Below are 26472 nucleotides of genomic sequence, written 5' to 3' on the forward strand. Positions count from 1 at the left end.
TGCCATTTTTGTCACGGGATGGTCAAGAGATGAGGCGAGGACTCAAGTGCAGGAGAAGTGGGTCTTTTTAATAAAAAAGGAGAAACAAAAATGAACAAAAACCACCCCGAAGGGGAAAAACAGGCAGGCAGGCAGAGAGCTGCAATACATTTATACCAACCCACACACGACATCAAACATCCAACATTAACAACGACACAGCACAGGACTGCAGACACCAGGAGACTATATGGGGAGCCAAACGAGGAGGACACAGGTGAAGGAACTGAAACAATAATGAGATAACAAGGAGGGCGGGGTCAGACAATAGACAGGAGAGCACATGGCACAAACAACAAACAATAAGCCATGTGCTGACACACACAGTGACATCTGGTGGCCAACCAGGGCACACCAGCAGGGCCGTGACAATTTTGAGATAAGCCCTTGTGACAACTTCCCCATAAGACAAATAGCCACAAAGTGAATTTTAAGCATCATCAGATGAAATGCCGGGTGGTTTCTTGCTTGGTTGTTTGTTCACCGCTGAATAAACTGTATGCTCTGTTTCAGGGGGGGATTGCAGGTTTTGGGTATTGTCCTACTGTGGAGTAGGTTGTCATGGATGGATTATCTTCAGTTTTCTTATGTGTCTGGGCTTCAACCTAATGAAATACATAAAGTAGTATTTTTAAAGTGCATTCCTTAACAATTATTAAACTAAACAATTTAATAAAGCATTCACTAACTTACAGTAGAGTAGGGGCTTTTTCATAATCTTAGTCTGTTAACATTTAAGATTATTCTCACCTGATCTAGGACATCATATGTATGACTGTCACTGTCGGTTTTCTGGATTTCACGAGTCTGAAAATGTTTAAATGACAAACGTTATTTACAGTAAAATGTTCTATCAAAAAGTAAAAGTTTGCATACACTCTCTGGTGTGTGGTGAGCGCACTGGTGCCGTTGTACTGTGGCTGCAAGTGGATGCTGCACACTGGTGGTAGTTGAGGAGAGATCCCTGCCATATACAGGTGCTGGTCATATAATTAGAATATCATCAAAAAGTTGATTTATTTCACTAATTCCATTCAAAAAGTGAAACTTGTATATTATATTCATTCATTACACACAGACTGATATATTTCAAATGTTTATTTCTTTCAATTTTGATGATTAGAGCTTACAGCTCATGAAAGTCAAAAATCAGTATCTCAAAATATTAGAATATTTACATTTGAGTTTCAATAAATGACCATCCCTACAGTATAAATTCTGGGTATCTCTTGTTCTTTGAAACCACAATAATGGGGAAGACTGCTGACTGCTGACCACAAAGAGGGTAAGTCACAGAGGGTCATTACTGAAAGGTGTGGCTGTTTACAGAGTGCTGTATCAAAGCATATTAAATGCAAAGTTGACTGGAAGGAATAATTTGGGTAGGAAAAGGTGCACAAGCAACAGGGATGACCGCAAGCTTGAGAATACAGTCAAGCAAAGCCGATTCAAACACTTGGGAGAGCTTCACAAGGAGAGAACTGAAGCTGGAGTCAGTGCATCAAGAGTCACCACGCTCAGACGTCTTCAGGAAAAGGGCTACCAAGCCACTTCTGAACCAGAGACAACGTCAGAAGCATCTTACCTGGGCTGTGGAGAAAAAGAACTGGAAAGTCCTCTTTTCAGATGAAAGTAAATTTTGCATTTCATTTGGAAATTAAGGTCCCAGAGTCTGGAGGAAGAGTGGAGAGGCACAGAATCCATGTTGCTAGAAGTCTAGTGTGTCGTTTCCACAGTCAGTGATGATTTGGGCTGCCATGTCATCTGCTGGTGTTGGTCCACTGTGTTTTCTGAAGTCCACAGTCAACGCAGCCATCTACCAGGAAATTTTAGAGCACTTCATGCTTCCTTCTGCTGACAAGCTTTATGGAGATGCTGATTTCATTTTCCAGCAGAACTCGGCACCTGCACACAGTGGTATCATGGTATCCCTGTTCTTAATTGGCCAGCAAACTCGCCTGAAAATCTATGGGGTATTGTGAAGAGGAAGATGCGATATGCCAGACCCAACAATGCAGAAGAGCTGAAGGCCACTATCAGAGCAACCTGGGCTCTCATAACACCTGAGCAGTGCCACAGACTGATCGACTCCATGCCACGCCGCATTGCTGCAGTAATTCAGGCAAAAGGAGCCCCAACTACGTATTGAGTGCTGTACATGCTCATACTTTTCATGTTCATACTTTTCAGTTGGCCAAGATTTCTAAAAATCCTTTCTTTGTATTGGTCTTAAGTAATATTCTAATTTTCTGAGATACTGAATTTGGGATTTCCCTTAGTTGTCAGTTATAATCGTCAAAATTAAAAGAAATAAACATTTGAAATATATCAGTCTGTGTGTAATGAATGAATATAATATACAAGTTTCACTTTTTGAATGGAATTAGTGAAATAAATCAACCTTTTGATGATATTCTAATTATATGACCAGCACCTGTAATTGTAAAACGCTTTGGGTGTATGGCAATACACATGAAAGCGCTATATAAATACCTCATTCATTCATTCACAACAAAAGCCTTTGTAGGCTGATATAAAGTTGTGCATGCTACATTGATAAACATCTGCTGTACTTATCAAATATGACAATACTTTATAATTTGAAATGCTACACCGTACCACTTTACTCTCAACTACTGTATATTTTTTTCATCAACTATTTTCACTGAAACTGCATGGCATGAGTATTATATGACTCTTACTGCATTAGTGAGAGCACACTGATCATTCTTCGCTGGTACCAAAAAATAAATGAATTCCGATTGTTTTTTAATTCTAAAACAAGCAGCAGTAATCATATTTATAGCTGAAATATGTCTTAATGCTTTCTACTATGCAAAATGGCTACACCATGGTAAACATGCCCCCCTGCCAACTATTTTGAGACCTGTAGCAGGCATCAAATTTGAAATCAGTTCATTTTGTGCATAAAATTGTAAAATTTCTCAGTTTAAACATTTATGTTATCTATATTCTATTGTGAATAAAATATGATCTTTTATGATCTTATTATCTTGTCGGTGTCTTATTTTGTAATAAATTGTGCATAAGACAAGGGGAGTGTGTTAAAAATACTGTGTGTTGGTTTTCTGGTCATAGTTCTTACCACATTTAAACTACCTTTTAGATCATGATTTTAGATGATCCATAAAGTGTAGCGAAGTATAATAAAAATAAGTACTGTAAAGTAATACTTTTGAAATGATTTTTCAGTGATCAAGCTGTCATGATAAACACGTGATAATACAATTGATTATATATTGTATATATATATTGTATATACAATATATTGTATTGTATATTTTATTGGCCTTAGTGCAGTACATGCAATAAACTTCAATAGAATAATAGTTCGCCGTGTAATGTTCTCTGCCAATTCAGTACAGTACTTTACATGACTGCCCCCTACTGGTCATGTCTTTCCTGTGTTAGATTATTCACTGTGGTCCTGCGTAACACACCGTGGTCACGCGTGATTCCTTTCCTCTGAGAGTGCATTCTCAGTGGCCACATCTGTACTTTTAGACAGTTTTGACATCAAATGTAACAAGGAGACATACAGTGTGTTCTGAAAAATTTTGGGAACTACTGGTTTATGTGTAGATAGACATCAAGACAAACAAATAACCAAATATTGGTATATGTACAAGATATATGGTCCCACATAAATATAATAAAGTAGAACTAGACAGCATGATAACATTTACATGATGTCTGTGAGCATAATTTGAATCTTACCTCAACTTGTGCATAGACTGTACTATCAACCTCTAGGGCACCTACGAAGTTTTGAATGTACAGTAATATATCAATATATTAAAAAAAATACATTCATTTATGCATCTAAAAGCAGCCAAGTGGTATTTTAGTAAATTAAATTTAGCAGTTTAATAAGACCAAAATATTTTTTATTTGGATGTAACTTCCATCTAAACTGAGTTTCTGTAGTATTCTGTTGTGGGACAAATGTTTCATGAAGTACTTGCGTGTAGCGTGAACCATTTCAGTTATAAATGAACATGTAATCCTTTGGCATTTGTCCTTCTTTTAAGGAAAGGACGTGACGTGTGGCCAAATTTCACCCATCCAAGTGCACACACACAGGGGAAGTCTGTGTGTATGGGACTTTAGGGGAAGTCGTGGCCTAATGGTTAGAGAGACGGACTTGCCAAAGTCCGTCTCTCTAACGGACAACCAACCAAAGGTTGCAAGTTCGAGTCTCAGGTCCGGCAGGAATTGTAGGTGGGGGGAGTGAATAAACAGCGCTCTCTCCACCATCAATACCATGACTGAGGTGCCCTTGAGAACCCCCAACTGTGTGTGTTCACTGCTTCTGAGTTCACAAATTCTGAGTTCTGCCGTATGTCACGTCACTTTCACTTTCAGTAGTGAACAAACACACACACCCCCACATGGGGGTGTTGGGGGTTCGGTGCCTTGTTCCACCTTTCTCAAGGGCACCTCAGTCGTGGTATTGAGGGTGGAGAGACTCGAACCCGTGACATTTGAGTTACAAGTCTGACTCTCTAACCATTACTCTCTGCCCCCTCTTTCATTCATTTTTTTTTTACTACGTATTCTGAACATTCTCTTCTTTTTGGTACCACCAAAGAATTCAGAAGTCAGAACAAATGTTTCTGTATTTATCCTAGGTATGAGTAAAAGATTGCATGTTTGTTGTAACATGTAATTACAAACAAATGGTAAGTAATATTGAATTAAATACCAATTTTTGAAGTATAAAACTGAAATAGTATTTTTTTGTAAAAAAACTCAGTTTTTGCATAGAGAATATGAAAGAACAGTGACATACCTTTTTTACACTTGCGGTGGAGAAAGATGGAAAGAAACACTAAAAGAGCCACCAAAACACAAACTGCCACTGAAGTCGATGCAATAAGGGCATAGGGCTTAGTGTGGATATGCGCTGAATTATTCTCTGTAAAATGAGATGTATATAATTAAGTTCAGTTCATCTAAGGTTAGTTAACAGTTTAACCGTTAGACTAGATTTGGTAGATTTGCAGTACAATTGCATTGTTTGAGTGCGTGTTTGGCCAGATACCTTTAATATTGACACAGAGTTGTTTAATCTCTTCTCTGCCTTCTTTCCAGCTGACAGGGTTGCTGTAGTTACAGATGATGTATTCCTCACTGCAGTACAGGATGAGTGAGTATTTCTCTTCTGATGTTGCTTTCTTTGTAGAGCAGTTGCCACTGTTGTAAGATGAGGTGAGTGTGAGATTATGAGCTATGCATGTGAAGTTTACAGTACAGGAGTCATTGCTGTTTGAGTTTCTAATCAGGACAGGAGCCTTCACAGCATCTGAAAGAATATATATTCCATAAAAATACATCAGATTAGTTGATCAGCTGTTTAAAAGGGCAAAAATATATAGGGTGAACTTACGTAAAGCTTGATTACTATTGAAAATAAATAATTAATTAAATGCTGAAATAAATAAATTTAGAAATACATAAATAAAGAAATAATTAAATGCTGAAATAAATAAATAAATGCAGATATGCATAAATGAATGAATAAATAATTTTGTCAAAAAATTGTCTAAACTTTTGTCAAACGTTTTTAATTGTGCTATTTTTGTACCATTTGTGTTACTACTTTAATTTCTATATTTATGTATTTCTACATTTATTTATGCATTTCTACATTTATTTATTTCTGCGTTCGTATGTTAATAAGGTAGGCTGTCCTAACCGCTTTCAATGCAGGATTGGTCAATTTGGCAAACCAGTTAGAACAACTGTTTCTGTTAGGAACGAACACGAGATAGCAATTAGTTAAGTTAGCCTGCGAACTTTATTAACATGTCAGCTGCGTCGCGTGAAAACAACATATCCGTGTGACACAGCTGACACACAATAGCATACGCTGTTTACATTCAGTGGATACTCTCCAAAATGGCACCAGGTTACTCGGAGAAGACGAATTGTTGAATAAAGTCATTATTTTTGTTTTCTTCGTGTACAAAAACTATTCTCGTAGCTTAGTAAAATTACGGTTGAACCCCTGATGTCACATGGATTATTTTACCGATCTTCTTGCTACGTTTCTGGACCTTGATCGTGGTAATATCATTGCTGTCTATGGAGGGTCAGAGAGCTCTCGGAATTCATCAAAAATATCTTAATTTGTGTTCTGAAGATGAACGAAGGTCTCACGGGTTTCGAACGACATGAGGGCGAGTAATTAATGACATAATTTTCATTTTTGGGTGAACTATCCCTTTAACAGCATCAGCATTGCGTATGTGTATATAGTGTGTATTAACGTGTAGATTTAAATTTCTGTATAGTCTAATCTCTAATTGTCATACCATTCAAATTTCATATGAAGAAACTCTTAACCCAAATAGCAAATTATTCTCCTTAAAATACAAATCTTGTGCAATCCCAGGCTATCTGTTATCAGATGCACATTTAAAACCGGAATATGATTTAATTTCAGTCACATGTGTCACACATAATCCTTTCTGGATTACAATCCGCCATAAAAATGATAAATTTAATTATTCCAGCTGCTGTGAGAAAAGGCTATAAAACGATCGGCCACCTGCAGGATCCTAACATTCAATATAGCCTATTAGCCGGGACAACTTCTTTATGTTTACAGTAATGATGCAGCGGCATGCTCGAATTTCCAGCAAAAACCTACCCGTGACACTCAAATTAGAAAACATTATTACAAGCTTACTGTTGTGAATCAGGCTAAAGTAAGGCGATAGTTTTGAACACTGGCTGGTTATGTACTTGCTCAAATATTGATTTCAGATCATTTTAAACAAAAAATGTTACGGACTGCAGCTTTAAAGAAATTGAGATTCACTGATGGACTGACTCAATACTTTAAAATTGACCTTTTTTTGTGAAAACAGCAATCAGTACAGTCAGGAATTTCAAGTCAGGGACGATGACTCTTTCTACTGCCAAAATTTGTTTATGTTTTTTTTTAATGCTTTTCTTTATGTCGTAGACTTAATTTTCATCAATGTTGTTACACTTATACAAATGCACCAAGAAACACTATTAAATCACACTCACCTATAACAGATACTTTATATTCAACAACATATCCGTCTTTTATGTTTGCTCTGGCTGTGTAGAGTCCACTGTCTGTCTTCTCCACGTTCTTAAGTGTTAGAGAGAGGGTACTATGATTGAAATCCACTTTATTCCGATAAAACTGTCTTTTATAAGTTCTTCATCTGCACTTATATATGTAACTATTTTTTTTGATTTGTCTTTTTCCCAGTATAAGATCTTATCCTTTAGTAGTTCTTGTGTCTGTATATCCAGTTGAACAGAAGCTCCCGTCTCCACAAACACAGGGATCTCAGCACTGAACCCTGAGGAAAGAGAAAGTCCAGTTGGTGGATTTGTTAGAACCATTGTATATGTTTCACAGATTAAATACTGCAACACTTTCAGTTATATATAGCCAGAGTTATTTAACATTGCTTACTTAAATAAATGATAGGCAGAAAAGTCTCATCTTTAGACCTATACAATGCACTCTAAGATGTCCCAAAGTACTGTTAAGGACATGAGGAATTTTCTGTATTGATTTTTTATTGGTGTTTTACCTGTACACCTGGAAATGTCCTCAATGGGAAAAGTACTGGTAATTTTTTGCCAGGACATTATTCTTTTTTTTCTACTGAGATTTTTCTTGCAGTGTGTACCACGTTTCCCGGTGGGTCCAAATTTGCATCATCAGAGTTATTGTAAAAATCAATGTTGTGGAGCAGTGAACTAGACATATATGGTATCATTTGAAAGCTTAGAACTTCAACTTTATTGTCCATCGCATCACTTATGCGGTTATGTTACATTCAATAACATGAAAAAGGTCTGAATTTGCCCCCTGTGAAGACCTAATAATATTAATATCGCTCAAACTTACAACATATCAAACATGTTCAAACTCAAACATAGATGAGTCATATCAAATGAAAGCTCTCATACCCCAAAATGTGATTATATAGTTTATTTCATTGATTATTACATTACAGAGAATAATTATCAAAAGAATCGCAATGATGGAAATGACTTATGTAAACAAACAAACATTTACGTCACATTCCTGCTCTGATTACTACTTCCGTGTGATAAATGTGGCCACAAACTTTATATCAGCTCTCAGATTAGGTTGTTATCTTTAAAATGAGACTATGCTCACTTTTCTGTACACCCTAATATATCTCAGATGTGCTGATCAGTACTTGCAGAGTTGAATGGTGCGTTTGACTAGTTTTGCCTTAACATGTTTGAGTCGACGGGCGATTATGTCATCGCGTAATATGTCATATGTCTGAAAATCCCCCGATCAGATCTGTCCAAAGAGACGTCGATCAAACTCCTAGTCCAATCCGATGTTGATTTATGCCTTTCCAAACACGAGGGAGGAGGTCGCACTGGACGTAAAATGGGCACCGCCCCCTAGCGCGCTAGCAGCAACCTCGATGCAGAGTTGGGACACTATAGATTGTGACGAAATACAATAATAATTATGAATTATTCCACCCATGGGTTAAAATATAGTTTTTTTTTTTTTTTTTTGTAAAATGAGACCATTTTTTATCCATTTAGCCCTATGTATGTGGGACTCTTTTAAATTCAGGTATGCCTAATCTTTCAGAATGGAGACCCCTAGAGGGCATATTGCCTCTCTTCATTTAAATCTCAGTAACTTTTTTTTTTTTTTTTTTTAAATGATACAAAGAAAATGATTTTACCCCCCCTGTGGAATCAAAAGAAACTTTCTGCAGGGATATAGACCAAACAGATCTTAAATAACAGACTTTCAAATAAAAACTATTTAAAAAAAAAAATCAAAATTAGATTTTCTTTTATTTATCATAAAATTATGAAATAATACAATATAAAACGTTAATTATTCCACCCGTGTGTTACAATTTAGGATGTCTTCTGTGAAATGAGAAAATTTTTATCAATTTACACCAATTTATGTGAGTAGGGTGCACTTTTAAATTCAGGTATGCCAAAATCAGTAAAAAAATCCAAAATATGCCGCAGAGCTGAAGGGGTTAACTCTGGTGCGGTGGTCTGTTGTCGCTTGTCAATGTTAAAATATTTGAAATCAATCAAATCAAAGTAGGCGGGCTTCATGTTCACAGAAGCCAAAGATGCTGAGCGCGAATTTCAGTTAATGGTCATAAAGTGCGAGCAAAGATTTAATATTCGCGAGCTGTTTTACAGTACAAATGTTAAACATCAGGTTTGCAAACTAATAAATTCTAATTTAATAAATTCTAATTTCGCCATTTTTAAATTTAATATAGGCCTATATTTTCGTGATGTATAATGTAATAATTCATTATGTGAGGATGCAAAAAAAAACATTAGGCATAAGATTAATAACATAAGTGCACATTAATTGTGAAACATATATCATTTGACCTTATGTTTACTTTCTTCACTGACACAGACGAGAATCACTATTATCAAAGCTCAGTTTTAGGAGGCGAAGAAAGAGGGCAAGATAAGAAGACTGTCACATGTCTGTCTGTCCTAGTCCTCACTTTCCTTATTTGGTTTAGTTCCTGCACTCACTAGTTAATTATCGTTTGATTTGTCTCCACCTGTGTTTGATTATGTTGTTTGCTCTTTTGTTCCTGTTCCTTTAAAAGCCTTCAGTTCTCCCTTGGTTTTTGTCCGTGATTAAGAATGTTACGAAGTGTATTGATGTTTCTGTTAACGGTCCTGTATCTACTTATCTTTATTAAAAAGCGTATTTTGTATCCCGTCGCCTCCTCACACTCCTTGGACACCACCACACGTAACAAAGACAGAGAAAAACAAACAGTGATGGAGATGAGAAGAGAGCAGGTATTGACAAATAATCTTCCCACATGGTTTTAGATCAGAGAAATCAGAAATTTTCTCACATTTGGGATTTCTAATTATAAAACCCAGTGCCTGTAGTAACACCAACTGTGGTAATATAACAGTTTGTTAAAATGTTTAAAATGCAACCCTAGATCTTTAGTAAGTTTGTACAAATGTTATAGTAAACATGATTAATTATTTATAATTTTTTATGAACAACTAAAATGATTTGCTAATTAATTGAATTTCAAATGCGTTTTGTCAATTTAAGTGGACTTTGATATAAAGTGTTCAGCAAAAACAGAGCAGTGGTATCTCAATGTATATTTTATCAATAGTTAATAGCGATTGAAGTTTGCTGCTATGTTTCATCAATAAATTAACCTGTTATTTATCACAGTTTCTAATTAGTTTTTTCCTGTATTCTCTTGTCTTTGACAGTGGTATTTCAACAATCACTCATGGAGTCTGACCAGGACTGGTATGATCATTTTTACCCTTTTTATGAGGACAGAAGTATCTCATGTTTCGGTTTTGATAAATCATTCAGCCCTAGGATAACATATGTCAGCTCAAGAAAAGATGAAGAGAAGTATGGCTTTAATCAGTGTGGACTTTTTAGATGCCTGTCAACACAGTTTTGGAGAACGTCTTTGAGGAGCTGATATCTGAAACTTTCAAATTTGCACCGCATCGAGATCAGTCTTATCACAGGTTGGTGTCTTTCTGTTTTGAATCGGTGTATAGTTAATGAGATGCAAACCAGTGAAAGATTAATGGGAGAGTGATGTTAACACATGTAAACTCAAGCTTATGGGTAGACAAATCAATTTAGTCAGTGTAGCACATTCAACAAGTTATTACTTAAGTGATATTCTATTTTGTCTGTGAAAACATGTTAAACGGATATACATAGTGGTCAGTGTTTACTTAGAAATAAAATGTTACAAATCAAGTTAATATCTTACATAGTATAATAAACATTTTAGCTGTTATACATGTTGTTGAGTGTAAATGGTTGTACCAAAATTTCAGTAGTCCAATATATGGAGCCAATTTTGTGCTGATATTCATCAAACAAATCCAGTGTTTTGCAAATAAACACAATCTGCTTTGCAAAGAAAAACTCGACTTTCAAACAAACGTAAACTGATTTGCAAATACAAAACTCTATTTGAGAGAAAATGCAGAGGTATGGTCAAATATACGTATTGTGTGTTACAACTGTGAGACTCATTTGCCTTTTTATGAGGAAACTTTTCTCACATGCGTATGAGCAGATTTTCTCACAAATGCCAATTGAGCAACTTTCTTTCCCAAAAAACAGCAGATGGCGCTGTCGGTCAATTTACGCTAGTCTCCCAAGATCACTTTAGAAAAACATTTTTATTAAATCAAAATAGCTAGCACTGTTTCGAAAGAAAATGTAGAGCAATGCATTACATACAGTGAAGCATCCCAGTGCTTTTATTCTAAATCTCACCAAGCATTAATACAACACTGTCTTCTTTTCTCCCTGCAGTAGATCGTTTCGAGATTCTATCCTGTCTGATGGCCCAGTATCTGAACCTGGACAGACATCATAAACTCCATGTAAAATAATTCTTATATGTCTTTTATATGGTATTATTTTTATTTTATTTTTTACATGTTTATAGGTCATTCAACAACTCAAATTCTTACATTTTAATTCTCATCTAAAATTCTTAATTGGTTTTGAGTTTTGTTGCTGCAAATTTAATCTTGAAGATGCTTTTTTATTTCCGTCATATTGTTTAAAGGCACAATATTGGATTGTTTGATATTAGAACATGACTGAATGTATTAAATCTTTTAACTAATTGTATATAACATTAATATTTCCTACATTAGAGCAGTTTAAATGTATTGAATTGATTCTTGGTACATATGTCATTGATTTCATACACATTGTTTTGAAATCCATACTTGTGACTACATTTCAAATTGCTTTTATTGTTCATTTCCGTTTCTGTCTAGACTCAACTTAAGAAATGTCTATTTTAAAAGAACTGGAAAAGTAATATCTTTATAATTTGACTTTAATAACAGTATAGTCTTCCCTTACTGTCATGTACTTTATTGACCACTTATATTTAATTGTTATTAGCTTTCCATTGTACTAGTTCTAGACTGTATTTTCAGGGTTCCCATTCTTTCATGAACACCAGATTCAAGGACTTTTTAAAGCACCATTTCTTTCATATCAAGCATCTATCAAATTCACACCCCAGCATATGTAGTGTCACGAAAGACCTTACAGTACTAAACATTTCACTTACACTTAACATTTACATTAAACATTTCAGAGTAATAATGTTTTGAATGTGTAGGTTTCATAAATTTAGACCGTTTTGAGCAGTCGTGTTCAAAAGAATTTAATGAAATCCATTGAAGTCAATACTGGTAATATTCAAATACAATTTCTAAAATATTGATAAAATATACATCAAACTGGTTTTTGCTGTAGTTCTTGTACAAGATTTAAATAAGAAAATTTCTCAATTTTTATATTAATAAAAAGTGGTTAAATGTTGTAATAGCACGGTAAAACCTGTTAACATTAAAAATGTGCACATTCTCTCAATAGAGACGTTACTCATTAATAAATAAACTCAAGTCAAAATTATTTTGTAAATCACTCTTTATTGTAAATCCCATTTTTTTCATCTTTGACCTAGAGCAGTGGTGCCCAACCCTGTTCCTGGAGATCTACCTTCCTGCAAAGCTAAGCTCCAACCCCGATCAAACACAGCTTAACCAGCCAATTAAGATCTTCAGGAGCACTTGATAATTACAGGCAGGTGTGCTGAAGCAGGGCTGGAACTGAACTCTGCAGGCAGGTAGATCTCCAGGAACAGGGTTGGGCATGACTGACCTAGAGGAACGCAGCTGCTCAAAACTTCAATAATTTTTTAAAATATTTCATGAACATTTTAAACCTTGTGCAAAAAAAACAATTATATATATTAAAAAAAAAAAAAAAAATAGGACTTTCTATTTCCTTTTAAACTGTAAATGCTTTTCACTAAACAGTTTTTCCAATTTTTCATGTTTTACATTTTCTAGTTATCTCCATGTCGCAATAAGTTTTGGGAGCTCATTTTTAGTCCATCTCCTGTCCTGAAAAGTCTGTCTTGCAGAGACCAACTAAAATTGAGCTCCTAAAACTGGATGTGACGCTGGTCCTTCACGAGTCACTCTCAACTTATGTCTATAAAGCCTATAAAAAATTAGTCTTCATGTATTTCACAATACTTCAGCATATTATTATTAAGTGATGGTCAGTTTTTTAGGATTTTTTTTGCCCGAGCAAAGTCTCTGAGAACCTGACACTCTGAGACTCCAGGAAGGTTGCTGTTCTGGAGACTAAATTGATCCTGATGGTTTTACACCTAATTCTTCACATTCATTTTTAATTATTTTGCAGTTAACATGCGTCTTTTCTTCTCCACCTGTTTTTGTCTGACCCTGCTGACCCAGTGAGCATTCTGCTGTCCAGTGGTCATGCCTCAACTTTGCAATTTCTGTATTGCATTGGTTTTGAATATTTCTCATGGGGATTTAAAATTTTTAAAGTTAAATCTCTCTTTTGGCTCATTTCATCTGTAAAAGAAACCTGCCTAATAATTTTGCACACCTGAATATAAGGAGTTTTTCACTTTCAGCCTTCATGGACAATTATATATCACTTATACATGATTAAATACAAAATTAATAGTAGTTATTAAGATTGATGTAGTTTGGAATTGGTAAAATGTGCTTGGAAAAAAAAAAATCAGAATATCAATGTGCCTAATAATTATGCACACACTGTAAGATGTGCTCACTTTACACAGAGTAAGCATGATCACAAAATCGAAAGTGAAAGTGAACAGCGAGCGCTCATTCCAATGTGATTTCAATACCCTGCATACTGATAGCGCAAAAATTATATACAATATTAGAATGTTTGTGGGGAGCGGGACACACACGTTGCGGGAGTGGGCGGCAATGGTCAGAAACTCAGTGGGAGCGGGCTTAAGAAAAGGGCATCAAAATGGCTGTGCATCAAGTTTTTTTTCGCGCTATCTCCACCCCAATCATTAGTGCAGTTTCGTTCTGTCTTTGACAGGACAATTTTTGAAATTTTGAAACAACATTTATTTCTAATTTAATTCAAGCACTTTCAAGGACCTATGTTTGTGTTCAAGTACTTTCCAGGCCTTGAATCCATATGTCTGCAATTCAAGTACTTTCAAGAAGCGTGGGAACCCTGTATTTTGTAAGCCTTGAAAGTTTGTAACACTGTTAGTGAACTTTTAGCAAACATCTGTAACCGTAAATAAATGTTACATAATGTTATCATCTTAAAAAACATTAAGAGAACATTAAAATAATGAAAGAATGGAACATTCTAATGTTTTGCAAAACTAGAATGTTCCAATAACATTGAATAATGTTCTTAGAATATTAATATAATGAAAATAGATAATGTAATAACGTTTTATATAACGTTCTTATAACCAAATAAGAAGGTTAATACAATATCTAAAAAACTGGACGTTTTGAACATTCTAAGAACTTACAGAAATAAGGTTTTATAACTTAACGTTTCCATTACGTTCCCATTATAACGTAAAATTGCTAGCTGGGAAAGTGATCATTAATTAACAATCAATCATTTGTATGATGAAAATGTGCTTTACCTGTTTTGAAGGTACAAATGAAAAGGAGTAATGAGAGTAGAAGTGGTGCTGCCATTGTCACAAACTGAAATAAAAAAAGAAACAACTCAGTGTCGGAAGTGGAAGTGAACACACCATAAATCAGCTTCCTGACGAATTTCAGAGGGGTGGATTTTAAACAGACAATTAACAATTTAAACGCAATTAACATAAAAAGACAAAATGATGGAAACCCAAATAAGTGTACAAACACATTTTGTCCTCAACCACAAACATCTCTCCATCTCATTACTGGACTATAAATGTGAGTGTGATTGCATATAAAGACAGTTTTGCATACAGCAGAAGTCACAGCTCTGTATCACATCCTTCCTTTCTGACAGTGGCAGAACTGCAGTTAAGAGAGAGAGAGAAAAAAAAAATTGCAAGCTCGTAGGTGTCACGGTGCACACAGCAGGGAGGAACGAGGAACACGGAGACGAGGATAAACTTCCAAATAATAGTCTTTAATGAAGACATCAGGACAGGGCAAGACAAGGCAAGGTTCACACAGACAGGAACACCGGGGAATGACGAGTAGACCAGACGAAAACTAACTAAACAGGCAGGAACTAAATACACATGACAATTACTGATAATTAGACGAAACACGGCTGGACAAGACTTAACTAATAATCACACTTAACAAGGACAGGAACAAGACCAAATATGGACACAAGAGGCGGGAACACATGACACACACGACAGAGGACGTGACAGTAGACAGTTCGACCAAAGTTCCTTTCTCGGTTTGACTTGAAGCAGCAATGCGCAGACCGATTGCTGTATGACATCAAAGCACCGCGAGAGCTACAGAGAGTTTATAAGTTTATTTCTTATAGCCTACAAAAGCCCTCAAAATGATGAAAAAGAAAAATGCAATAAATATTTTGTAATTTAAAGAAGAATATTGTTTACAGGAAAAACCCTAGCCCCCCTTTATGTTTAATATACATGTAATGAGGAGTCCACTGAAGGCAAGCGTAGTGATGAACCCAAGTGCAGTTTATTTACAAAGGTGAAATCCAAAATCCAAACAGACTTGACATGAACAGGCTTGGCTTGGCATGGCATGAAACAAACTAGATTCACCGACAGCAGGTTGCAACATCAGTACACAACAAGGAACAATGGCAACGACATGGCTACTTATAACAAACAATGAGGGTCACATGACTAGGACAACCAATCAGAACATGACACAATGAACAAGGGAACCAATAGCAGGAATACAAGAGGGCAAGGGAAGCATGAAACAAACAGGAACCGTGACGAAATTTCTAAATAAAAAAAGACATGAAAACAAGAGCATGAAACAGAACCCAAAACAGATCTTACATATTCCCCCCTCAAAAAAGGCGGCTAAACTACCCAAAACAGAACCCAAAAGTCCAGGAGGGTGGTGGAGCAGAGGCAGAATGGGGAGGGATGGAGGCCAGGCCCTGAAGGGAACAGGACCTGGAGCATGGAGCAATGGCGGAGCAGGCAGAGCAGGCAATTCATGGACGGCCTCCGTGACAGGACAGACAGTGAGTTCATGAACGACCTCCATGGTCGTGACAGGACAGACATTGAGTTCAAAAGTGGGCGCCACCACCTTGGGAGGTTCTGCAGCGGAAGCCGCCACTTCTGGTGCTTCTGCAGTGGATGCCGGCACCTCAGGAGGCACTGGAGTGGATACATGGACAGGAAAGGCCTTTGGAGCAGATTCTTGGACAGAAGAGGCCTCAGGAGTGCAGTGTGCAGCACACATGCTCAAAATGGTGACTGCCATTACAAGAAGGGCAGCAGAGTGGGATGCCTGCTGGGCTTGTGAGCGTAGAGACCACTGGGATATCAGCCACTCGCACTGACATCAGTGGTGGGTCCAACACGCTCGCTATCAGTCTTTTAAGTCCTGGCCCAAGCTCCGCATCCACAGGATGGTTTAGTATAAGTTATAGACCCCATTATAAACGGCACTGATGGTTTTATTCAGGTGGTTAACTGACTCTTTTCATAATTTCATTCTCTGGTTTCCTGATGGTTTTATCCATCAACTCTCATTTGCCCTTTCCCCATGTATGAGTGATTGTATGTTTGTTTGACTAGTTTTCGTTAGTGTTTAGTTAACAAAAGTTGTGTGCACAAATTACATGGATTTCTGGTTCTGCCTTGCAAATTAATGTCTCTTTACGATTTTGATCTTTACTACATGCTCTAATGCATTAATACTTAGGAAAGTATTTTCTGTGGCCACGAAAATATCCTTTCTTAGAGTTGATATGAACTTACACTGAATGTTCGCTGGACGAACAGATCAGTTGATGGCAATTTAATTCTGCTACAGTTATTACTGTCAGCCGATATAAATAATTGTAATTAATCATAATTAATTGTAATTATTTATATACAATTCCTTTAAGCTAATTTGCTACAACTGACAGCAGGTTACAACATCAATACACGACAAGGAACGATGGCAACAACGACTGTGGAGAAGAGTCTTTCAGACAGTGCTGAGGAGGCAGAGTTAGGTGCTGGATGGCTGTGAGAGAAGAGGAAGAGTGTCGTTCTTACCCCAGCAGCAGAAGACAGGCTCTTCTGGTGGAAGGACAGGAGGAAGACTCTTCACTCTTCATCTTTTCATGGAGGGTTGATGCAGTGTTTTGCTTTTCTTGCAAACTGGAATCTTTTAATAAAATTTACCATATTATTGTAGTCAGGTTTATTGTTTTTATTATAACACATGGCAGGGCGTGCCCATGACGTTTCTGGGACAAGATTCTAAAAAATGGAACTTTACCATGACGTCCTCACAACGTAATGTCGCGCTGACCAAATGATGACGAACTGGCGATGTCGTCACAACACACTGTGTTTGCTGGGTAATGACTCGCTCATTAAAACAGTCATTTACCGTCATCTACTGGTGGTTTGGTTTCATATTTAAAAGTATTGCATTTTCCCCAACATTTTTTACTTTTATGTTCAAAAATATTTAAAACATTAATCTTATAATATTATTTATGCATTTGAAATTTTGCAGTGTAAATGCATATGGCACCTCAGTTTCTTTAAACAGTCTGTGTAAATACATGTAATGCCACTTCAGATGCAGCTTATGTTTCCTCTGCAGTGAAAAGATGGAGTTTGTAGATAGTATGCACACTCTAATGTGAACATTAAAATTTGCAACAATAAATTACTCCACTGCTCATAAAGAGAAGTGTGAACACCGATGACAAGAGAGTTGCACTGTCCAAAAAGTTTGTGGTATAAATGTGATTTTTTTACTTGAAGCATATGTCTTTTTCCGTTATTTTGTTGTCAGAGTGCACCAGAACGCTTCATTTACATGTTAAATTCTCAAAAAAATTCTTATGAGGGGGAAGCCCCTATACCCCCCTACAAGGGTCGTAATTCCGAACTATGTCACCTTTTTGACCTCTTGTGAGTTTGCAGTTATGACTAATGAAGCAAAAGTTGATCAGAATGAATGATGAAAATTACGATGAAACCAAAACTACAAATGGAAACTACGCACAGATATTTTGGCTTTACACAGCATGTAAAGATCTGCACACTTAAACCACACACACACAAAAACAAAATGTGACACCTTACTGCTGCTAATGTTTCACAACCACAAACATCTCTCCATCTCATTACTGGACTATAAATGTGAGTGTGATTGCATATAAAGACAGTTTTGCATACAGCAGAAGTCACAGCTCTGTATCACATCCTTCCTTTCTGACAGTGGAGATTGCAAGCTCGTAGGTGTCACGGTGCACACAGCAGGGAGGAACGAGGAACACGGAGACGAGGATAAACTTCCAAATAATAGTCTTTAATGGTGACATCAGGACAGGGCAAGACAAGTCAAGGTTCACACAGACAGGAACACCGGGGAATGACGAGTAGACCAGACGAAAACTAACTAAACAGGCAGGAACTAAATACACATGACAATTACTGATAATTAGACGAAACACGGCTGGACAAGACTTAACTAATAATCACACTTAACAAGGACAGGAACAAGACCAAATATGGACACAAGAGGCGGGAACACATGACACACACGACAGAGGACGTGACAGTAGACAGTTCGACCAAAGTTCCTTTCTCGGTTTGACTTGAAGCAGCAATGCGCAGACCGATTGCTGTATGACATCAAAGCACCGCGAGAGCTACAGAGAGTTTATAAGTTTATTTCTTATAGCCTACAAAAGCCCTCAAAATGATGAAAAAGAAAAATGCAATAAATATTTTGTAATTTAAAGAAGAATATTGTTTACAGGAAAAACCCTAGCCCCCCTTTATGTTTAATATACATGTAATGAGGAGTCCACTGAAGGCAAGCGTAGTGATGAACCCAAGTGCAGTTTATTTACAAAGGTGAAATCCAAAATCCAAACAGACTTGACATGAACAGGCTTGGCTTGGCATGGCATGAAACAAACTAGATTCACCGACAGCAGGTTGCAACATCAGTACACAACAAGGAACAATGGCAACGACATGGCTACTTATAACAAACAATGAGGGTCACATGACTAGGACAACCAATCAGAACATGACACAATGAACAAGGGAACCAATAGCAGGAATACAAGAGGGCAAGGGAAGCATGAAACAAACAGGAACCGTGACGAAATTTCTAAATAAAAAAAGACATGAAAACAAGAGCATGAAACAGAACCCAAAACAGATCTTACATATTCCCCCCTCAAAAAAGGCGGCTAAACTACCCAAAACAGAACCCAAAAAGTCCAGGAGGGTGGTGGAGCAGAGGCAGAATGGGGGGGGAGGGATGGAGGGCCAGGCCCTGAAGGGGAACAGGACCTGGAGCATGGAGCAATGGCGGAGCAGGCAGAGCAGGCAATTCATGGACGGCCTCCGTGACAGGACAGACAGTGAGTTCATGAACGACCTCCATGGTCGTGACAGGACAGACATTGAGTTCAAAAGTGGGCGCCACCACCTTGGGAGGTTCTGCAGCGGAAGCCGCCACTTCTGGTGCTTCTGCAGTGGATGCCGGCACCTCAGGAGGCACTGGAGTGGATACATGGACAGGAAAGGCCTTTGGAGCAGATTCTTGGACAGAAGAGGCCTCAGGAGTGCAGTGTGCAGCACACATGCTCAAAATGGTGACTGCCATTACAAGAAGGGCAGCAGAGAGTGGGATGCCTGCTGGGCTTGTGAGCGTAGAGACCACTGGGATATCAGCCACTCGCACTGACATCAGTGGTGGGTCCAACACGCTCGCTATCAGTCTTTTAAGTCCTGGCCCAAGCTCCGCATCCACAGGATGGTTTAGTATAAGTTATAGACCCCATTATAAACGGCACTGATGGTTTTATTCAGGTGGTTAACTGACTCTTTTCATAATTTCATTCTCTGGTTTCCTGATGGTTTTATCCATCAACTCTCATTTGCCCTTTCCCCATGTATGAGTGATTGTATGTTTGTTTGACTAGTTTTCGTTAGTGTTTAGTTAACAAAAGTTGTGTGCACAAATTACATGGATTTCTGGTTCTGCCTTGCAAATTAATGTCTCTTTACGATTTTGATCTTTACTACATGCTCTAATGCATTAATACTTAGGAAAGTATTTTCTGTGGCCACGAAAATATCCTTTCTTAGAGTTGATATGAACTTACACTGAATGTTCGCTGGACGAACAGATCAGTTGATGGCAATTTAATTCTGCTACAGTTATTACTGTCAGCCGATATAAATAATTGTAATTAATCATAATTAATTGTAATTATTTATATACAATTCCCTTTTAAGCTAATTTGCTACAACTGACAGCAGGTTACAACATCAATACACGACAAGGAACGATGGCAACAACGACTGTGGAGAAGAGTCTTTCAGACAGTGCTGAGGAGGCAGAGTTAGGTGCTGGATGGCTGTGAGAGAAGAGGAAGAGTGTCGTTCTTACCCCAGCAGCAGAAGACAGGCTCTTCTGGTGGAAGGACAGGAGGAAGACTCTTCACTCTTCATCTTTTCATGGAGGGTTGATGCAGTGTTTTGCTTTTCTTGCAAACTGGAATCTTTTAATAAAATTTACCATATTATTGTAGTCAGGTTTATTGTTTTTATTATAACACATGGCAGGGCGTGCCCATGACGTTTCTGGGACAAGATTCTAAAAATGGAACTTTACCATGACGTCCTCACAACGTAATGTCGCTGACCAAATGATGACGAACTGGCGATGTCGTCACAACACACTGTGTTTGCTGGGTAATGACTCGCTCATTAAAACAGTCATTTACCGTCATCTACTGGTGGTTTGGTTTCATATTTAAAAGTATTGCATTTTCCCCAACATTTTTTACTTTTATGTTCAAAAATATTTAAAACATTAATCTTATAATATTATTTATGCATTTGAAATTTTGCAGTGTAAATGCATATGGCACCTCAGTTTCTTTAAACAGTCTGTGTAAATACATGTAATGCCACTTCAGATGCAGCTTATGTTTCCTCTGCAGTGAAAAGATGGAGTTTGTAGATAGTATGCACACTCTAATGTGAACATTAAAATTTGCAACAATAAATTACTCCACTGCTCATAAAGAGAAGTGTGAACACCGATGACAAGAGAGTTGCACTGTCCAAAAAGTTTGTGGTATAAATGTGATTTTTTTACTTGAAGCATATGTCTTTTTCCGTTATTTTGTTGTCAGAGTGCACCAGAACGCTTCATTTACATGTTAAATTCTCAAAAAAATTCTTATGAGGGGGAAGCCCCTATACCCCCCTACAAGGGTCGTAATTCCGAACTATGTCACCTTTTTGACCTCTTGTGAGTTTGCAGTTATGACTAATGAAGCAAAAGTTGATCAGAATGAATGATGAAAATTACGATGAAACCAAAAACTACAAATGGAAACTACGCACAGATATTTTGGCTTTACACAGCATGTAAAGATCTGCACACTTAAACCACACACACACAAAAACAAAATGTGACACCTTACTGCTGCTAATGTTTCACAACCACAAAGTGCTGCAACATTTTGTGGTATATTTTGAGTTGTATATTTTATGTGCATTTGGCAGACTGTTTTATTCAAAGCAACTTCTATTGCATTTAAAACATTTTATCAGTTCATGCATTGCCTGGAAATCGAACCCATAATCTTGACATTGCTAGCATGCTTTACTGTTGAGCTACTTCTGACATGCCCCTTAACATGCAACATATCTAAATAAAGGAGGTGTTCTGAACACACCATCAATCATCAACCATCAATCACAAAAGTGATTCTACTAAAAAGTGCATTTTCAAACCTCTTCCGTCCCACTCCCACAAAAAAAAATCTTGTCCTGTCCCAATCCCACAAAAAAACTGGGGGAAAATCCCATCCCGTTCCACTCCAGGAAGAATTACTCCCATTCCCTCCCACTCCCGTTTTTCTTTTTTTTTGTTTATTAATTTTTTTGGGCAGAAATCTGTCAGTTACAGTAAAAATATAGTACAGATCACAGCGTGCCCACCTTAGTTGAATAAAAACCCAAAATGTAGTTATTTGTTATTATATTGAACTGAAAGCCAGTTTATGCACAGTGTAGGCTACATTGCACACATAAAATTTTATGTAAGTCATCCATGCTAACACACACGTTTTCTATTTGAATTTAGTTTTTTCATTTGAAAGTAGACATTTCACTCTCTATAGATATATTTTTCAAAGATGGAGTTTCGAAGTTTCTCGCTCAGAGACCTAAACGCACTCTGTTTGCTTTAAAGTGCAACGTTTCGTTTTTATTCTGAGTGTACACAAATAAACGTAGAGTCTTTACAGATTCGAAAGATGTATTAGGCTATTAGTAATTTATCTGTATGACCAAAAATTACGGAGATTTTAAGAGCAAGTGAGAGCACCGGCGCCTGTCCTGCAGCGAGTGCGCTATTCAGCTTCCACTCTCCACACAAACTCTTCAATAGCGCACATTTCTCTAGGTTAAGATCATATTGAGCGGCCATGTAAAGTTACATACATCTTTCAGATGAAAAGCTATATTTGAGGTCAATGAATGACCTATGTGTATTACCACACAGACCAGCCGTTAACGATCTGTCCGTCACGGACTGCGTCATTCACTTAACCAGCCACACCAAAGCAAACAGGAGGAGAGCGAGAAAGGGCAACTAGAATTAAGTTCAGAATTAAAATATACAGTTTATGGTTTATTTATATAAAAGGTATATTTGTGTATAAAGTTGGGTATCATTACTATTCCCGGTCCCGCCCACTCCCGATGACATTTGTTCCTGTCCCGTCCCAATCACGTGATTCGTAGCGATTTTGTTTCCCACGTGGGATTCCCGTGACCCGTGGGATTCCCGAAAAAATTTCAGCCTCTAGTTCTCACAGAGGCTTTAGAGGACCTCGGCTTAGCATGGTCAGCCCCAGAAGAGACTGCCCCCAGGCTGTTAGACGAGTGGTACCTGAAAGGACGCCGTTAACAGGTGATCGGCAAGGCCATGGACTACCTGGTGGTGTTGGAGCGCCACCTTTGGCTTAACTTGACGGAAATCAGAGATGCTGACAGAGTTGTCTTCCTTGATTCTCCAGTCTTTCCCAAGGGACTCTTCGGCCCAGCTGTGGATGGATTCGCTGAGTGTTTTACGGCAGCTCAGAAGTCTTTGCAGGCAATGCGTTACTTCCTGCTAAAGCATTCCAGTGCGGCGACTGCTACAAGTCACCAGATGCCTCCATCTGGTCAGCAGCCCGCCAAAGCATCCCAGCCTCCTCCAAGATCTGAGCCTGGGCTTGAACTGCACTTTAAGGTGGTGACACAGCACCCATTTCCTAAGCTTCAAGGACCGTGCCCACATCTGACGCTTGATCCTGAGTCTCAAAAGCCATCCTGATCAGCATGCAGAGAGGAAGAGGAGAAGGTTAAAGGGATACTCCACCCCAAAATGCAAATTTTGTCATTAATCACTTACCCCCATGTCGTTCCAAACCCGTAAAAGCTTCATTCGTCCTCGGAACACAATTTAAGATATTTTAGATGAAAACCAGGAGGCTTGTGACTGTCCCATTGACTGCCAAGTCACAGAAAAGTATAAAAAACATCGTCAAAATAGTCCATCTGTTATTTTTAATAGTCAATCGTTATTTTTAATTTCTTTGCGTACAAAAAGTATTTTTGGGTTGGGTTAATTGCAGCAGTGAACACACACCCGGAGCAGTGGGCATTGGTATTGAGAGTGGAGAGAGCGCTGTACATTCTCTCTGCCCACCTACAATCCCAGCCGGCCCGAGACTCTAACCGGCAACCTTTGGATTACGAGTCCGACTCTCTAACCATTAGGCCACGACTTAGACAACATACATTTGATTTGAGTGCAATAAAGGCTATTATTCACCTCCTGTATGTGCTTTAAGTCTTCGTTGTAGACCGCATTTTAATCTTTGTCTTTAAATTACGCATAATCTAATCTTTTGCATAAATTACGGTTGATTCATGTGAAATATCCACTCCTGTACATCCTTTGCAAAACCATCAGATGATTTCTTGTCGGTGGACAGACTGTAAAGCCGCGAGATGCGTGATATCACCACAGATGGCGGTAATGAAAAAATTTAGTTTGTGACCTAGTCAGAAGACGACGCTGCATGCGCTACGCTGCATGCGCTGCGCTGCTTCAATGCATCACAGCTCATGTCTCGTCAGAACGCAAAACAGAAAGTAGCTTTTGGTCGCAATACACCGCTACTTGCTGGAAAAAGTAGTTAGCTACTGGAAAAGCTACACTGTTTTAAATACTATAATGCCACTGAAAAATGTAGTTACGCTACTAGCGTCGCTACTTGTAGCTAGCTACTCCCCAACACTGCCACTACTTCCTCGTTCCCAAGAGAGATGATGGAAACTCTGCTCCAACTAAATCCAACTTCAGTGCACACCCAACAAAATTACTGCTGTGACAGCAGACCCACATACTCAAAAGAGCATTTCTCCTCTTCCTACTTCCACAATTGTCAGTTCATTGTCAGTTAAAAACCATTGCACTTTCAATCTCAGGCATCTGAACTGCACGCTTATGAAATGGCCATTCAAAATGTTAACTTCGAAACAGATCCTTGTGCAGATATGCCCTGGGCATTGGGTTTTATTGGTGGATCTGAAAGATGCTTACTGTCATATCTAGACAGCCCCTCATCACATACTGCCTTAGAAGTTAATGCCTTAGAAAATAAATAAATTAAACTTTCATTTTCCCATCCGTTCCATATTTTTTGCCTGACCTTTCAGTAAATTATAGATTTAGATATAGATTGAAGATTTTTTAAGCATGTTTATGACAACTGTCATTAAGTGTCATTCGCTCAGTTAATGCAAAGATGACATTGTTTGAGATGTCTTTGTTATGGGCTAGGGGTTAGGGGTAGGGGTAGGGGTAGGGTTGGGTCAAATAATGGCATCTTTGCATTAAAAATGACATAACTGAGTGAATGACACTTAATGACAATTGTCATAAACATGCATAAAACCTTCTTCATATTCATGACATGTGTCATGTCACGATTATGAAGGTGTCATGTGCACACCCCTTTAAGTAAAGTGTTACCAAAAGGTGTTGTGTGGTCTTCTGTCATTTCTGACTGGAGAATTTTACATTTTTAATTTTTAAAAATCGTAGCTTCACCAGAATGGTATGAAACTCTGTGACTTTTATGGCACTTGGTATGTGAACACACCAAAAAAATTGAGGGCATGATTCGAAAAAGCTAAGTGGTCGTAAAAAAAAAAAGAGTCACACTCATGGTTTTCGGTCAAAAATGACCGACCATAGGAAATGAAAGGGAAACCGGGAAAAAATGAAAAATACAGAACATTTTTGTGTGTACAATCTACAAATCCCTAACAATGCAGAAAAAATTGCACAGCAATGAAGGGTGAAACTCTAAAACATCTAGAGTGCAAAATCAACACATCCACTCACACACACTCACAGACACACACACACACACTTGTACACACACACACCCCAACTGGTGTGCCTGTAACACAACAACTATGTAAAATAAAATCAATAATTCAACTACAATGCAGTTAAAAAGTGGACAACAAGGAATGGGTTATACTCTTAAAACATCAAGAGTGTAAAACAGATACATCCACTCACACACACTCACAGACACACACACACATACACAATTATACACACTCAAATGAATTGGTGTGGCTATAACCATATAGCCAAAATGAGTTAGAAGAGTGAAATAAGAGGTTGAAATCAGATCAGACCGAGAAGGATTAGGCTCTGATAAAGCATTCCTCTTCATTTTGCAACATTTTATAGTTTTTAATGTTTTGTGTAACAAAATGCTTTCTGTGTTCAGGGTTGACTGTAGTAATAATAATGCAAAAACCTATATAATAACCTATATAATCATAATAATAATAATGCAAAAAAAATATAAACCTTGACTAAAAGTAGTCTTTGAGAATGCCTAAATATACATTTATATCCACAACCTAATAAAAGTAAACAATTATGTCTAAAAACAACTAGGGAATTCACAAGACTCTCTATAGAGTCCTATACAGGCAACTAGTGGTTACACCATGAAATTACATGTTTTTCTTTCTTTGCTCTAATCTGCATTCAAAAATTTGATTTTAAAGGCCTAGTGTCTATTTTCATCTGAAATACTGCATAAATAAAAAAATAATAAAAATAATTTAAAAAAATTAGAAAACAATTTTTTGAACTATTTTCAATGGGAAAAATGTATCATAATTATTGCATAAATATTCATTAGTACCATAAAATTCTCTCAAAATACAAAAGAAAAAATATTATTGAACAAAAATA

At 37.5% G+C, this 26472-nt stretch overlaps 1 pseudogene; it reads right to left on the bottom strand.

Moving 5' to 3' along the window:
* Positions 1-47: 47 nt before the first annotated feature.
* Positions 48-25446, bottom strand: LOC131537576 (SLAM family member 7-like; annotated as a pseudogene).
* Positions 25447-26472: the final 1026 nt, after the last annotated feature.

Source organism: Onychostoma macrolepis, chromosome 03, assembly GCF_012432095.1.
Source record: "Onychostoma macrolepis isolate SWU-2019 chromosome 03, ASM1243209v1, whole genome shotgun sequence".
Classification (NCBI taxonomy): Eukaryota; Metazoa; Chordata; class Actinopteri; order Cypriniformes; family Cyprinidae; genus Onychostoma; species Onychostoma macrolepis.